Source organism: Triticum aestivum, chromosome 4B (genome assembly GCF_018294505.1).
Source record: "Triticum aestivum cultivar Chinese Spring chromosome 4B, IWGSC CS RefSeq v2.1, whole genome shotgun sequence".
NCBI lineage: Eukaryota > Viridiplantae > Streptophyta > Magnoliopsida > Poales > Poaceae > Triticum > Triticum aestivum.
The window spans coordinates 384,490,059-384,508,028 of record NC_057804.1 but is presented as its reverse complement, the minus strand read 5'-3'; positions in this window follow the sequence as shown (position 1 = coordinate 384,508,028).

Below are 17,970 nucleotides of genomic sequence, written 5' to 3'. Positions count from 1 at the left end.
CAATCAATCGGCTTCAGTTAGCAGCAGTAGCGAAGGAATCGCTCCATCGGGTTCAGTTAACAGCCATCGATCGATCGCTCGGGTTCAGTAACGTGTAGCTTGTAGTGCAATCGCTCGGGTTCAGTTAGAGCCCAACGCCTCGCTCGGGTTCAGTTAGAGCCAACGCCTTGCACCTGTACGAGAGAAACGCGCATCGCTCTCCCACCGTAACCGGCAACTCCCCGAAATATTCCTCCCCCTCACTTCTACCACGGTTTTTTCCATCATGGACGGCCCAAAGTCATGAGCTACGTCTCCGGCCCGCCCAGGACAAAAAGCCCATTTTCTATCATGATTTTTTGTCATAGAAGTAGGAGCCCACCACATCTATGATGATACCGGGTTTCGTCACAATTATCGTCATAGAAGTGTCATATGTATGACAGAAAAAAATTTCGTTCGGCCCAAAATGTCACGGATGTGTCTTTTTTTTGTAGTGTGATGCTCACGTTATGTTTCAATTCTTTACTTTTATGTGAGCATCATTGAAATCATCATGCCTAGCTTAAAAGGCGTAAAAAGCGCTTGTTGGGAGACAACCCAACACTTTTACCAAATGTTTTTATGTGTTCACATGATTAAGGTACTGTAGTAATCTTTTTATAGCTTTTGTTTCAATAAAGTGCCAAGTAAGTCCTTTGGGATAGTGTGGATGATAGTTGACTTGAATCTGTGAAAAAACAGAAACTTTTGCGCTAAGTCCAGAAATTTTGAAAATTCACTGGAACGTTCTTTTGATCTAATTTTTTTTACAGGTAATAGATATACAAATTCCCTACGTTTTCCTAATTTTTAGAATTTTTGGATTAGCAGAAGTATGGTTGGAGTACAAATTACTACAGACTGTTCTGTTTTTGACAGATTCTGTTTTCAATGCATAGTTTACTTGTTAACTAGTTTTTATGGCTTATATTGCTCAATATAAATTGTGGAAATGATATGATACAGTAGGAATTGTGTGGAAACAATTATGATATTAACTTTGACATTACAAAATTTAAATGGTTTGCTCCTTATCATACTAACCTATCCCACGAAGTTCCGTTAAGTTTTGTGTGATTGAAGTTGTCAAGTTTTGGGTGAGATATCAATATGAGGAGAATAAGGAGTGACAAGACCCTAAGCTTGGGGATGACCAAGGCACCCCCAAAGTAATACTCAAGGAAGATCTAAGCAACTAAGATTGGGGATGCCCCGGAAGGCATCCCCTCTTTCGTCTCCAACATTATCGGTAACCTCACTTGGAGCTACATTTTTATTCGTCACATGATATGTATTTTGCTTGGAGCGTCATTTTCTTTTGTTAGGATTTGCTTTATGTTATTTAGAATAATGTTTTGCGTCTTTATTTTCAATAAAAATATCAAGGATAACCTTCACCATGCTTATTTTGCAAGTCTACATGTTGTTGTTTCAAAATAGAAAGTTTATCGCTGTTGCAAAAAATCCCTAGAAAAGTCAGAATGTGGTAAAATGCTAAAACTTTTTGCACAATAAATCTGATAAGTTTTCTACAGTGTGGTAAATTTTCATAATTTTTTGAGTTAAAGAAGTGTTTATACTCTTGCATTCTAAAGAGACTGTACTCCTCTGGCAGATTGTTCTTATGTTTGCATTGTTTGCATATGTTTTCTTGTTTAATGGTTCTATTTGAGTATATGAGTAGTAAATATGTAAAGGCATTTAGTATGCAATGTTGAATAATAATTTTAGTGATTTTCTATAGTAGAGAATGATTAGGGTTTTGCATTGGTTTATACTAACTTATCTCATGAGTTCTTGTTGAGTTTTGTGTGGATGAATTTTTATGATTTAGGGAAACCGTGATATAAAAGGAATTAAGGAGACAAAAAAGCTCAAGCTTAGGGATGCCCAAGGCATCCAAAGATAATATTTCAAGAAGTCTCAAGCATCTAAGCTTAGGGATGCCCCGGTAGGCATCCCACCTTTCTTCATCAACAATTATCGGTTAGTATTGGTTGATCCTAAGTTTTTGCTTCTTCAGATGATGTGTGTGTTGGGGAACGTAGTAATTTCACAAAAATTCCTACGCACACGCAAGATCATGGTGATGCATAGCAGCGAGAGGGGAGAGTGTTGTCTACGTACCCTCGTAGACCGTAAGCGGAAGCGTTATGACAATGCGGTTGATGTAGTCGTACGTCTTCACGATCCGACCGATCCAAGTACCGAACACACGACACCTCCGAGTTCAGCACACGTTCAGCTCGATGACGTCCCTTGTACTCTTGATCCAGTTGAGGCTGAGGGAGAGTTCCGCCAGCATGATGGCGTGATGACGATGATGATGATGCTACCAACGCAGGGCTTCGCCTAAGCACCGATACGATATGATCGAGGTGGATTATGGTGGAAGGGGGCACCGCACACGGCTAAAAGATCAATGATCAACTTGTGTGTCTATGGGGTGCCCCCTCCCCCATATATAAATGAGTGGAGGAGGGGGGGCGACCCTCTCATGGCACGCCCTGGAGGAGTCCTACTCCCACCGGGAGTAGGATTACTCCCTTCCAAGAGGAGTAGGAGGGAAGGAAGGAGGAGAGAGGGGGAAGGAAAAAGGGGGGGCGCCGCCCCCCCTTCCTTGTCCAATTCGCACTAGGGGGGAGGGGGCGTGTGGCCTGCCCTGGCCATCCCTCCTCTTCTCCACTAGGGCCCGATAGGCCCAATACACTCCCCGGGGGGTTTCGGTAACCCCACCGGTACTTCGGTTTTTATCCGAACTTGCCCGAAACCTTTCCGAAGTCCAAAGATAGTCATCCAATATATCGATCTTTATGTCTCGACCATTTCGACACTCCTCATTATGTCTGTGATCATATCTGAGACTCTGAACTATCTTCGATACATCAAAACATATAAACTCATAATACGGATCGTCACCGAACGGGTTCGAGAACTATGTAGACATGACCGAGACACGTCTCCGGTCAATAACCAATAGCGGAACCTGGATGCTCATATTGGCCCCTACATATTCTACGAAGATCTTTATCGGTCAAACCGCATAACAACATACATTGTTCCCTTTGTCATCGGTATGTTACTTGCCCGAGATTCGGTTGTCGGTATCCAATACCTAGTTCAATCTCGTTACCGGCAAGTCTCTTTACTCGTTCCGTAATACATCATCTCACAACTAACTCATTAGGTGCATTACTTGCAAGGCTTATAGTGATGTGCATTACCGAGAGGGCCCAGAGATACCTCTCCGACAATCGAAGTGACAAATCCTAATCTCGATCTATGCCAACTCAACAAGTACCATCGGAGACACCTGTAGAGCACCTTTATAATCACCCAGTTACATTGTGACGTTTGGTAGCACATAAAGTGTTCCTCCGGTATTCGGGAGTTGCATAATCTCATAGTCATAGGAACATGTATAAATCATGAAGAAAGCAATGGCAATATACTAAACGATCAAATGCTAAGCTAACGGATGGGTCAAGTCAATCACATCATTCTCTAATGATGTGATCCCGTTAACCAAATGACAGCTCATGTCTATGGCTAGGAAACTTAACCATCTTTGATTCAACGAGCTAGTCAAGTAGAGGCATACTAGTGACACTTAGTTTGTCTATGTATTCACACACGTACTAAGTTTCCGGTTAATACAATTCTAGCATGAATAATAAACATTTATCATGACATAAGGAAATATAAATAACAACTTTATTATTGCCTCTAGGGCATATTTCCTTCAGTCTCCCACTTGCACTAGAGTCAATAAACTAGATTACACAGTAATGATTCTAACACCCATGGAGTCTTGGTGTTGATCATGTTTTGATCGTGAGAGAGGCTTAGTCAACGGGTCTACAACATTCAGATCCGTATGTATCTTGCAAATCTCTATGTCTCCCTCCTTGACTAGATCGCGGATGGAATTGAAGCGTCTCTTGATGTGATTGGTTCTCTTGTGAAATCTGGATTCCTTTGCCAAGGCAATTGCACCAGTATTGTCACAAAAGATTTTCATTGGACCCGATGCACTAGGTATGACACCTAGATCGGATATGAACTCCTTCATCCAGACTCCTTCATTTGTTGCTTCTGAAGCAGCTATGTACTCCGCTTCACACGTAGATCCCGCCACGACACTTTACTTAGAACTGCACCAACTGATAGCTCCACCGTTCAATATAAACACGTATCCGGTTTGTTACTTAGAGTCATCTGGATCAGTGTCAAAGCTTGCGTCGACGTAACCATTTACAACGTGCTCTTTGTCACATCCATAAATGAGAAACATATCCTTAGTCCTTTTAAGGTATTTCAGGATGTTCTTAACCGCTGTCCAGTGATCCACTCTTGGATTACTTTGGTACTTCCCTGTTAAGCTAATAGCAAGGCACACATCAGGTCTGGTACACAGCATTGCATAAATGATAGAGCCTATGGCTGAAGCATAGGGAACAATTTTCATTTTCTCTCTATCTTCTGCAGTGGTCGGGCATTGAGTCTGACTCGACTTCACACCTTGTAACACATGCAAGAACCCTTCCTTTGCTTGATCCATTTTAAACTTCTTCAAAAACTTTATCAAGGTATGTGCTTTGTGAAAGTCCAGTTAAGCGTCTTGATCTATCTCTATAGATCTTGATGCCCAATATATAAGCAGCTTCACCGAGGTCTTTCATTGAAAAACTCTTATTCAAGTATCCTTTTATGCTATACAGAAATTCTATATCATTTCCAATCAACAATATGTCATCCACATATAATATTAGAAATGCTATAGAGCTCCCACTCACTTTCTTGTAAATACAGGCTTCTCCAAAAGTATGTATAAAACCATATGCTTTGATCACACTATCAAAATGTTTATTCCCATTCCGAGATGCTTGCACCAGTCCATAGATGGATCGCTGGAGCTTGCACACTTTTTTAGCATCCTTTGGATTGATAAAACCTTCGGGTTGCATCATATACAACTCTTCTTCCAGAAAACCATTCAGGAATGTAGTCTTTACATCCATTTGCCAAATTTCATAATCATAAAATGCGGGAATTTCTAACATGATTCGGACGGACTTAAGCATCGCTATAGGTGAGAAAGTCTCATCATAGTCAACCCCTTGAACTTGTCGAAAACCTTTCGCAACAAGTCGAGCTTTGTAGACAGTAACATTATTGTCAGCGTCAGTTTTCTTCTTGAAGATCCATTTATTCTCGATGGCTTGCCAATCATCGGGCAAGTCAACCAAAGTCCACACTTTGTTCTCATACATGGATCCCATCTCAGATTTCATGGCCTCAAGCCATTTCGTGGAATCTGGGATCATCATCGCTTCCTCATAGTTCGTAGATTCGTCATGGTCAAGTAACATGACCTCCAGAACAGGATTACCGTACCACTCTGGTGCGGATCTTACTCTGGTTGACCTATGAGGTTCGATAGTAACTTGGTCTGAAGTTACATGATCATCATCATTAGCTTCCTCACTAATTGGTGTAGGAGTCACAGGAACAGATTTCTGTGATGAACTACTTTCTGACAAGGGAGCAGGTATAGTTACCTCATCAAGTTCTACTTTCCTCCCACTCACTTCTTTCGAGAGAAACTCCTTCTCTAGAAAGGATCCATTCTTAGCAACAAATATCTTGCCTTCGGATCTGTGATAGAAGGTGTACCCAACAGTCTCCTTTGGGTATCCTATGAAGACACATTTCTCCGATTTGGGTTCGAGCTTATCAGGTTGAAGCCTTTTCACATAAGCATCGCAGCCCCAAACTTGAAGAAACGACAACTTTGGTTTCTTGCCAAACCACAGTTCATAAGGCGTCGTCTCAATGGATTTAGATGGTGCCCTATTTAACGTGAATGCAACCATCTCTAAAGCATAACCCCAAAACAATGCGGTAAATCAGAAAGAGACATCATAGATTGCACCATATCTAGTAAAGTATGATTACGATGTTCGGACACACCATTACGTTGTGGTGTTCCGGGTGGCGTGAGTTATGAAACTATTCCACATTGTTTCAAATGAAGACCAAACTCGTAACTCAAATATTCTCCTCCACGATCAGATCTTAGAAACTTTATTTACTTGTTATGATGATTTTCCACGTCGCTTTGAAATTCTTTGAACTTTTCAAATGTTTCAGACTTATGTTTCATCAAGTAGATATACCCATATCTGCTCAAATCATCTGTCAAGGTGAGAAAATAACGATACCTGCCGCGGGCCTCAACATTCATTGGACCACATACATCTGTATGTATGATTTCCAACAAATCTGTTGCTCGCTCCATTGTTCCGGAGAACGGCGTTTTAGTCATCTTGCCCATGAGGCATGGTTCACTAGTACCAAGTGATTCATAATCAAGTGATTCCAAAAGTCCATCAGAATGGAGTTTATTCATGCGCTTTACACCAATATGACCTAAATGGCAGTGCCACTAGTAAATTGCACTATCATTATCAACTCTACATCTTTTGGCTTCAATATTATGAATATGTGTATCACTACTATCAAGATTCAATATAAATAGACCACTCTTCAAGGGTGCATGACCATAAAAGATATTACTCATATAAATAGAACAACCATTATTCTCTGATTTAAATGAATAACCGTCTCGCATCAAAAAGATCCAGATATAATGTTCATGCTCAACGCTGGCACCAAATAACAATTATTCAGGTCTAAAATTAATCCCGAAGGTAGATGTAGAGGTAGTGTGCCGATCGCGATCACATCGAACTTGGAACCATTTCCCACACGCATCGTCACCTCGTCCTTAGCCAATCTTCACTTAATCCGTAGTCCCTGTTTCGAGTTGCAAATATTAGCAACAGAACCAGTATCAAATACCCAGGTGCTACTGCGAGCATTAGTAAGGTACACATCAATAACATGTATATCACATATACCTTTGTTCACCTTGCCATCCTTATTATCCACCAAATACTTGGGGCAGTTCCGCTTCCAGTGACCAGTCCCTTTGCAGTAGAAGCACTCAGTCTCAGGCTTAGGTCCATACTTGGGCTTATTCACTTGAGCAGCAACTTGCTTGTTGTTCTTCTTGAATTTCCCTTTCTTCCCTTTACCCTTTTTCTTGAAACTGGTGGTCTTGTTAACCATCAACACTTGATGCTCCTTCTTGATTTCTACCTCCGCAGCCTTTAGCATCATTAAGAGCTCGGGAATCGTCTTATCCATCCCTTGCATAGTATAGTTCATCACAAAGCCCTTGTAGCTTGGTGGCAGTGATTGAAGAATTCTGTCAATGACACTATCATCCGGAAGATTAACTCCCAGTTGAATCAAGTGATTGTTATACCCAGACATTTTGAGTATATGCTCACTAATAGAATTATTCTCCTCCATCTTGCAGTTGTAGAATTTATTGGAGACTTCATATCTCTCAATCCAGGCATTTGCTTGAAATATTAACTTCAACTCCTGGAACATCTCATATAAACCATTATGTTCAAAACGTCGTTGAAGTCCTGGTTCTAAGCCGTAAAGCATGGTACACTGAACTATCGAGTAGTCATCAGCTTTGCTCTGCCAAACGTTCATAACATCTGGCGTTACTCCTGCAGTGGGTCTGGCACCTAGCGGTGCTTCCAGGACGTAATTCTTCTGTGCAGCAATGAGGATAATCCTCAAGTTACGAACCCAGTCCCTGTAATTGCTACCATCATCTTTCACTTTGCTTTCTCAAGGAACACATTAAAATTCAACGGAACAACAGCATGGGCCATCTATCTACAACAACATAGACATGCAAAATACTATCAGGTACTAAGTTCATGATAAATTAAAGTTCAATTAATCAAATTACTTAAGAACTCCCACTTAGACAGACATCCCTCTAATCATCTAAGTGATCACGTGATCCATATCAATAAACCATGTCCGATCATCACATGAGATGGAGTAGTTTTCAATGGTGAACATCACTATGTTGATCATATCTACTATATGATTCACGCTCGACCTTTCGGTCTCAGTGTTCCGAGGCCATATCTACATATGCTAGGCTCGTCAAGTTTAACCCGAGTATTATGCGTGTGCAAAACTGGCTTGCACCCGTTGTATGTGAACGTAGAGCTTATCACACCCGATCATCACGTGGTTTCTCGGCACGACGAACTTTCGCAATGGTACATACTCAGGGAGAACACTTATACCTTGAAATTTAGTGAAAGATCATCTTATAATGCTACCATCGATCTAAGCAAAATAAGATGCATAAAAGATAAACATCACATGCAATCAATATAAGTGATATGATATGGCCATCATCATCTTGTGCCTTTGATCTCCATCTCCAAAGCACCATCATGATCACCATCGTCACCGGCGCGACACCTTGATCTCCATCGTAGCATCGTTGCCGTCTTGCCAACTATTGCTTCTACGACTATTGCTACCGCTTAGTGATAAAGTAAAGCAATTACATGGCGATTGCATTTCATACAATAAAGCGACAACCATATGGCTCCTGCCAGTTGCCGATATCTTCGTTACAAAACATGATCATCTCATACAATTAAATTTAGCATCATGTCTTGATCATATCACATCACAGCATGCCCTGCAAAAACAAGTTAGACGTCCTCTACTTTGTTGTTGCAAGTTTTACGTGGCTCTACGGGCTAAGCAAGAACCGTTCTTACCTACGCATCAAAACAACAATGATATTTCGTCAAGTATGTGTTGTTTTAACCTTCATAAGGACCGGGCGTAGCCACACTCGATTCAACTAAAGTTGGAGAAACTGACACCCGCCAGCCACCTATGTGCGAAGCACGTCGGTAGAACCAGTCTCGCCTAAGCGTACGTGTAATGTCGGTCCGGGCCGCTTCATCCAAAAATACCGCCGAATCAAAGTATGACGCTGGTAAGCAGTATGACTTGTATCGCCCACAACTCACTTGTGTTCTTGATACGTCTCCAACGTATCTATAATTTTTTATTGTTCCATGCTATTATATTACCCCTTTTGGATGTTTATGGGCTTTATTTTACACATTTATATCATTTTTGGGACTAACCTACTAACCGGAGGCCCAGCCCATATTGATGTTTTTTTTGCCTATTTCAGTATTTCGAAGAAAAGGAATATCAAATGGAGTCCAAACGGAATGAAACCTTCGGGAGCATGATTTTTGGAACGAACGTGATCCAGGGGACTTGGAGTGCAAGTCAAGAAGCAGCCGAGGCGGCCACGAGAGGGTAGGGTGCCCCCCCTATAGGGCGCGCCCCCTGTCTCGTGGGCCCATCGGGCGGCCACCACTGTACTTCTTCCTCCTATATAAGCCTACGTACCCCGAAAACATCCAGGGAGCCAACGAACCACAATTTCCACCGCAGTAACCTTCTGTATCCGCGAGATCCCATCTTGGAGCCTTCGCCGGCGCTCCGCCGGAGGGGGAATCGACCATGGAGGGCTTCTACATCAACACCATAGCCCCTCTGATGAGTTGTGAGTAGTTTACCATAGACCTTCGGGTCCATAGTTATTATCTAGATGGCTTATTCTCTCTTTTTGGATCTCAATACAATGTTCTCCCCCTCTCTTATGGAGAGCTATTCTATGTAAACTCTTTTTGCATTGTGTTTGTCAAGATTCGATGAATTGTGGGTTTATGATCAAGTTTATCTATGAGAAATATTTGAATCTCCTCTGAATTCTTTTATGTATGATTGAGCTAGCTTTGCAAGTCTCTTTGAATTATCAGTTTGGTTTGGCCTACTAGATTGATCTTTCTTGCCATGGGAGAAGTGCTTAGCTTTGGGTTCAATCTTGCGGTGTCCTTACCCAGTGACAGAAAGGGTTGCAAGGCACGTATTGTATTGTTGCCATCGAGGATAAAAAGATCGGGTTTATATCATATTGCATGAGTTTATCCCTCTACATCATGTCATCTTGCTTAAGGCGTTACTCTGTTCTTATGAACTTAATACTCTAGATGCAGGCAGGAGTCGGTCGATGTGTGGAGTAATAGTAGTAGATGCAGGCAGGAGTCGGTCTACTTGTCACGGACGTGATGCCTATATACATGATCATGCCTAGATAATCTCATAATTATTCGCTTTTCTATCAATTTCTCGACAGTAATTTGTTCACCCACTGTAATACTTATGCTATCTTGAGAGAAGCCTGTAGTGAAACCTATGGCCCCCGGGTCTATCTTTTATCATATAAGTTTCCTATCTACTTTTATTTGCATCTTTAATTTTTGCATCTATATTATAAATTACCAAAAATATACTTATCTTATCTTACTATCTCTATTAGATCTCACTTTCGCAAGTGGCCGTGAAGGGATTGACAACGCCTTTATTGCGTTGGTTGCGAGTTCTTTGTTTGTTTGTGTAGGTGTGTGGGACTTTTGAGGAGCCTCCTACTGGATTGATACCTTGGTTCTCAAAAACTGAGGGAAATACTTACGCTACTATTGCTGCATCACCCTTTCCTCTTCAAGGAAAACCAACGCAAGCTCAAGACGTAGCAAGCATGATTTCTGGCGATGTTGCCAGGGAGGTCTTCGCTCAAGTCAAGACATACCAAGTACCCATCACAAACCCATCTCCCTCACATTTACATCATTTGCCATTTGCCTCTCGTTTTCCTCTCCCCCACTTCACCCTTTCTGTTTTATTTGCCCTCTCTTTCCCAGTATCCTCCTCTCTCTTTGGCTTGCCTTTTTCTGTTTGCTTGTGTGTTGGATTACTTGTTGCCATGTCGCAAGATAATACCAAATTGTGTGATTTCTCAAATACCAATAATAATGATTTCCTTAGTACTCCGGTTGCTCCTGTTAATGATGTTGAGTCTTGTGAAATCAATACTGCTTTGCTGAATCTTGTTATGAAAGATCAATTCGATGGCCTTCCTAGTGAAGATGCCGCTACTCATCTAAACAGCTTTGTTGATTTGTGTGATATACAAAACAGGAAAGATACGGATAACAATATTGTTAAATTGAAGTTATTTCCGTTTTCACTTAGAGATCGTGCTAAAGTTTGGTTTTTGTCTTTGCCTAAAAATAGTATTGATTCTTGGAACAAGTGCAAAGATGCTTTTATCTCTAAGTATTTTCCTCCCGCTAAGATTATCACTCTTAGGAACGATATTATGAATTTTAAACAACTTGATCATGAGCATGTTGCCCAATCTTGGGAAAGAATGAAATTGATGATTCGCAATTGCCCTACTCATGGTTTGAATTTATGGATGATCATACAAAAAATTTATGCCGGTTTGAACTTTGATTCTAGAAATCTCTTAGATTCGGCCGTGGGAGGCACGTTTATGGAAATCACGTTAGGAGATGCTACAAAACTTCTTGATAATATTATGGATAATTATTCTCAATGGCACACCGAAAGATCTTCTAGTAAAAAAGTGCATGCTATAGAAGAAATCAATGTTTTGAGTGGAAAGGTGGATGAACTTATGAAATTGTTTGCTACTAAAAATACTCCTCTTGATCCAAATGATATGCCTTTGTCTACTTTGATTGAGAATAATAATGAATCTATGGATGTGAATTTTGTTGGTAGGAATAGTTTTGGAAACAATGCTTGTAGAGGAGACTTTAATGCTAAACCGTTCCCTAGTAATTCCTCTAATAATTATGGAAATTCCTACAATAATTCTTATGGTAATTTTAATAAGATGGCCTCTGATTTTGAGAATAGTGTGAAAGAATTTATAACTTCTCAAAAGAATTTTAATGCTTTGCTTGAAGAAAAATTGCTCAAAGTTGATGATTTGGCTAGGAACGTTGATAGACTTCCGCTTGATGTTGATTCTCTTAAACTTAGATCTTCTTCCCCTAAGCATGATATAAATGAGTCTCTCAAAGCCATGAGAATTTCCATTGATGAGTGCAAGGAAAGAACTGCTAGATTGCGTGCTAAGAAAGATTGCTTTATAAAGGCGTGTTCTTCTAGTTTCCATGAAAATAATGATGAAGATCTTAAAGTTATTGATGCATCTCCTATTAGATCTTTGTTTTGCAATATGAATCTTGATAATTATGGGACTGAAGATTAGTCAACTTTACCTAGAAGGTGTCCCAAAAATTCGGAGTTTTTAGATCTTGATGCTAAATTTGGTAAAAGTGGGATTGGAGAGGTCATGACTTTAAATAGTATTGAACCCACTATCTCGGATTTCAAGGAATTTGATTATGATAATTGTTCTTTAGAAGGTTGTATTTCCTTGTTGCAATCCATTGTTAATTCTCCTCATGCTTATAGTCAAAATAAAGCTTTTACCAAACATATCGTTGATGCCTTGATGCAATCTTATAGTGGAAAACTTAATTTGGAAGTTTCTATAGCTAGAAAACTTAATGATGAGTGGGAACCTACTATAAAGATTAGAATTAAAGATCATGAGTGTTTTGCTTTGTGTGATTTGGGTGCTAGTGTTTCCATGATTTTGAAAACTTTATGTGATATTCTAGGTTTCCATGATCTTGATGATTACTCTTTAAATTTGCACCTTACGGATTCCACCATTAAAAAGCCAATGGGAAGGACCAATGATGTTCTCATTGTTGCAAATAGAAATTTGGTTCCCATAGATTTTATCGTTCTTGATATAGATTGCAATCTTTCTTGCCCTATTATTCGTGGCAGACCTTTCCTTAGAACGATTGGTGCGATTATTGATATGAAGGAAGGGAATATTAGATTCCAATTTCCATTAAAGAAAGGCATGGAGAACTTTCCAAGAAACAAAGTGAAATTACCTTATGAATCTATCATGCGAGCTACTTATGAATTTAGTGCCAAAGATGGCACTACTTAGATCTATCTTCGCTTTTATGCCTAGCTAGGGGCGTTAAACGATAGCGCTATTTGGGAGGCAACCCAATTTTCTTTGTGTTTTTTGTCTTTGTTACTGTTTAGTAATAAATCTTGCATCTACCTCCTGTTTAGATGTGTTTTTATCTTTTAATTAGTGTTTGTGCTAAGTAGAACCTATAGGATAACCTATGATGATAGTTAATTTGATTCTGCTGAAAAACAGAAACTTTGCACGCACGAATTTAGTTTTCTTAAATCACAGAAAGGTGCTTTTGCGTTGATTCTTTTTTATTCTGTTCAATAGACAAATTTTCCAGGACTTCCTATTTTGGTATGATTTTTATAGTTCCAGAAGTTTGCATTAGTTACAGATTTCTACAGATTGTTCTGTTTTTGACAGATAATGTTTTTCATGTGTTGTTTGCTTATTTTGATGCATCTATGGCTAGTAAAATAATTTATAAACCATAGAGAAGTTAGAATACAGTAGGTTTAACACTAAAATAAATAAAAAATTAGTTCATTATAGTACCTTACATGGTGGTTTTGTTTTCTTTCACTAACGGAGCTTATCAGATTTCCTGTTGAGTGTTGTGTTGTGAAGTTTTCATGTTTTGGGTAAAGCTTTTATGGACTATGGAATAAGGAGTGGAAAAAGCCTAAGCTTTGGGATGCCCATGGCACCCCAAGATATTCAAGGATAGCCAAAAGCCTAAGCTTGGGGATGCCCCGGGAAGGCATCCCCTCTTTCGTCTTCGTTCATTGGTAACTTTACTTGGAGCTATATTTTTATTCGCCACATGATATGTGTTTTGCTTGGAGTGTCATGTATTATATTAGTCTTTGCTTTTTAGTTTACCACAATCATCCTTGCTGTATACACCTTTTGGGAGAAGCCCACTTGATTCGAATTTGCTAGAATACTCTATGTGCTTCACTTATATCTTTTGAGCTTGATAGTTTTTGCTCTAGTGCTTCACTTATTTTTTTTTACAACACGATGGTGGATTAATTTTGAAGAAATTGCTAGTCTCTCATGCTTCACTTATATTATTTTGAGAGTCTTTTAGAATAGCATGGTATTTCCTATGGTTACAAATTTGGTCCTAGAATGATGAGCATCCAAGTTGGGTATGATAAAAACTATCATAGAAAGTGAATTGGATGCTATGATCAATTTGATGCTTGTTAATTGTTTTGAGATATGGAGGTAGTGATATTAAAGTCATGCTAGTTGAGGTGATTATGCAAAATTCTTGTGTTGAGGTTTGTGATTCCCGTAGCATGCACGTATGGTGAACCGCTTTGTGATGAAGTTGGGGCACAATTTTATTTATTGATTGTCTTCCTTATGAGTGGCGGTCGGGGACGAGCGATGGTCTTTTCCTACCAATCTATCCTCCTAGGAGCATGCGCGTAGTACTTTGTTTTTGATGACTTGTAGATTTTTGCAATAAGTACATGAGTTCTTTTGACTAATGTTGAGTCCATGGATTATACGCACCCTCACCTTTCCACAATTGCTAGCCTCTCTTGTGCCGCGCAAATTTTGCTGGTACCATACACCCACCATATACCTTCCTCAAAACAGCCACCATACCTACCTATTATGGCATTTTCATAGCCATTCCGAGATATATTGCCATGTAACTTTCCACCGTTCTGTTCATATGACACGCATTACTTTTGTCATATTGCTCTTTGCATGATCATGTAGTTGACATCGTATTTGTGGCAAGGCCACCTTCATAATTTCATACATGTCGCTCTTGATTCATTGCATATCCTGGTACACCGCCGGAGGCATTCATATAGAGTCATATCTTGTTCTAGCTTTGAGTTGTAAATCCATAAAAGTGTGATGATCTTCATTATTAGAGCATTGTCCCAGTGAGGAAAGGATGATGAAGGCTATGATTCCCCCACAAGTCGGGATGAGACTTCGGACTTTACAAAAAGAAAAAAAAGGAAAAAAAGGCCAAAAAAAGGAAGGTCAAAGAAAAAAAAGAAAAAAAAGAGAAAAAATAAAAAAATGAGAGAAAAGGAGAGAAGGGACAATGCTACTATCTCTTTTTTCCACACTTGTGCTTCAAAGTAGCACCATGATCTTCATGATAGAGAGTCTCCTATGTTGTCACTTCCATATACTAGTGGGAATTTTTCATTATAGAACTTGGCTTGTATATTCTAATGATGGGCTTCCTCAAAATGCCCTAGGTCTTCGTGAGCAAGCGAGTTGGATGCACACCCACTTAGTTTCTTTTGTTGAGCTTTCATATATTTATAGCTCTAGTGCATCCGTTGCATGGCAATCCCTACTCACTCACATTGATATCTATTAATGGGCATCTCCATAGCCCGTTGATATGCCTAGTTGATGTGAGACTATGTTCTCCTTTTTGTCTTCTCCACAACCACCATTCTATTCCACATATAGTGATATGTCCATGGCTCACGCTCATGTATTGCATGAAAGTTGAAAAGTTTGAGATTATTAAAGTATGGAACAATTGCTTGGCTTGTCATCAGGGTTGTGCATGATTAAATGTTTTGTGTGATGAAGATAGAGAAACAGCCAGACTATATGGTTTTGTAGGGATAACTTTCTTTGGCCATGTTATTTTGAGAAGACATCATTACTTTGATTAGTATGCTTGAAGTATCACTATTTTTTATGTCAATATGAACTTTTATTTTGAATCATTTGGATCTGAACATTCATGCCACAATAAAGAAAATTACATTGAGAATTATGCTAGGTAGCATTCCACATCAAAAATTCTGTTTTTATCATTTACTTACTCGAGGACGAGCGGGAATTAAGCTTGGGGATGCTTGATACGTCTCCAACGTATCTATAATTTTTTATTGTTCCATGCTATTATATTACCCCTTTTGGATGTTTATGGGCTTTATTTTACACATTTATATCATTTTTGGGACTCACCTACTAACCGGAGGCCCAGCCCGTATTGCTGTTTTTTTGCCTATTTCAATATTTCGAAGAAAAGGAATATCAAACGGAGTCCAAACGGAATGAAACCTTCAGGAGCGTGACTTTTGGAACGAACGTGATACAGGGGACTTGGAGTGCAAGTCAAGAAGCAGACGAGGCGGCCACGAGAGGGTAGGGTGCCCCCCCTATAGGGCACGACCCCTGTCTCATGGGCCCCTCGGGCGGCCACCGACGTACTTCTTCCTCCTATATAAGCCTACGTACCCCGAAAACATCTAGGGAGCCAACGAAACACAATTTCCACCGTCATAACCTTCTGTATCTGCGAGATCCCATCTTGGAGCCTTCGTCGGCGCTCCGCCGGAGGGGGAATCGACCATGGAGGGCTTCTACATCAACACCATAGCCACTCCGATGAGTTGTGAGTAGTTTACCACAGACCTTTGGGTCCATAGTTATTAGCTAGATGGCTTCTTCTCTCTTTTTGGATCTCAATACAATGTTCTCCCCCTCTCTTGTGGAGATCTACTCGATGTAAACTCTTTTTGTGGTGTGTTTGTTGAGATCCGATGAATTGTGGGTTTATGATAAAGTTTATCTATGAGAAATATTTGAATCTCCTCTGAATTCTTTTATGTATGATTGAGTTATCTTTGCAAGTCTCTTCGAATTATCAGTTTGGTTTGGCCTACTAGATTGATCTTTCTTGCCATGGGAGAAGTGCTTATCTTTGGGTTCAATCTTGCGGTGTCCTTACCCAGTGACAGAAAGGGTTGCAAGGCACGTATTGTACTGTTTCCATCGAGGATAAAAAGATGGGGTTTATATCATATTGCATGATTTTATCCTATGTCATCTTGCTTAAGGCGTTACTCTGTTCTTATGAACTTAATACTCTAGATGCAGGCAGGAGTCGGTCGATGTGTGGAGTAATAGTAGTAAATTCAGGCAGGAGTCGGTCTACTTGTCACGGATGTGATGCCTATATAGATGATCGTGCCTAGATAATCTCATAATTATTCGCTTTTCTATCAATTGCTTGACAGTAATTTGTTCACCCACTGTAATACTTATTCTATCTTGAGAGAAGCCTCTAGTGAAACCTATGGCCCCCAGGTCTATCTTTTATCATATAAGTTTCCTATCTACTTTTATTTGCGTCTTTACTTTTTGCATCTGTATTATAAATTACCAAAAATATATATATCTTATCTTACTATCTCTATTATATCTCACTTTCGCAAGTGGCTGTGAAGGGATTGACAACCCCTTTATTGTGTTGGTTGCGAGTTTTTTGTTTGTTTGTGTAGGTGCGTGGGACTTTTGAGGAGCCTCCTACTGGATTGATACCTTGGTTCTCAAAAACTGAGGGAAATACTTACGCTACTATTTCTGCATCACCCTTTCCTCTTCAAGGAAAACCAACGCAAGCTCAAGATGTAGTAGTTCTACTCATGCATATAACATCTACGCATAAACCTGGCTCGGATGCCACTGTTGGGGAACGTAGTAATTTAAAAAAAAATCCTACGCACATGCAAGATCATGGTGATGCATAGCAAGGAGAGGGGAGAGTGTTGTCTACGTACCCTTCTAGACCGTAAGCGGAAGCGTTATGACAACACGGTTGATGTAGTCGTACGTCTTCACGATCCAAGTACCGAACGCACGGCACCTCCGAGTTCAGCACATGTTCAGCTTGATGACGTCCCTCGTACTCTTGATCCAGTTGAGGCTGGGGGATAGTTCCGTCAATACGACGGCGTGATGACGATGATGATGATGCTACCGACACAAGGCTTCGCCTAAGCACCGCTACGATATGATCGAGGTGGATTATGGTGGAGGGGGGGCACCACACACGGCTAAAAGATCAACAGATCAACTCGTATGTCTATGGGGTGCCCCCTCCCCCGTATATAAAGGAGTGGAGGAGGGGGGAGGGCCGGCCCTCTCATGGAGTGCCCTGGAGGAGTCCTACTCCCACCGGGAGTAGGATTCCCCCCTTCCAAGAGGAGGAGTAGGAGGGAAGGAAGGAGGAGAGAGGGGGAAGGAAAAAGGGGGCGTCGCCCCCCCTTCCTTGTCCAATTCGGACTAGGTGGAGGGGACGCGCGGCCTGCCCTGGCCACCCCTCCTCTTCTCCACTAGGGCCCATAGGCCCAATA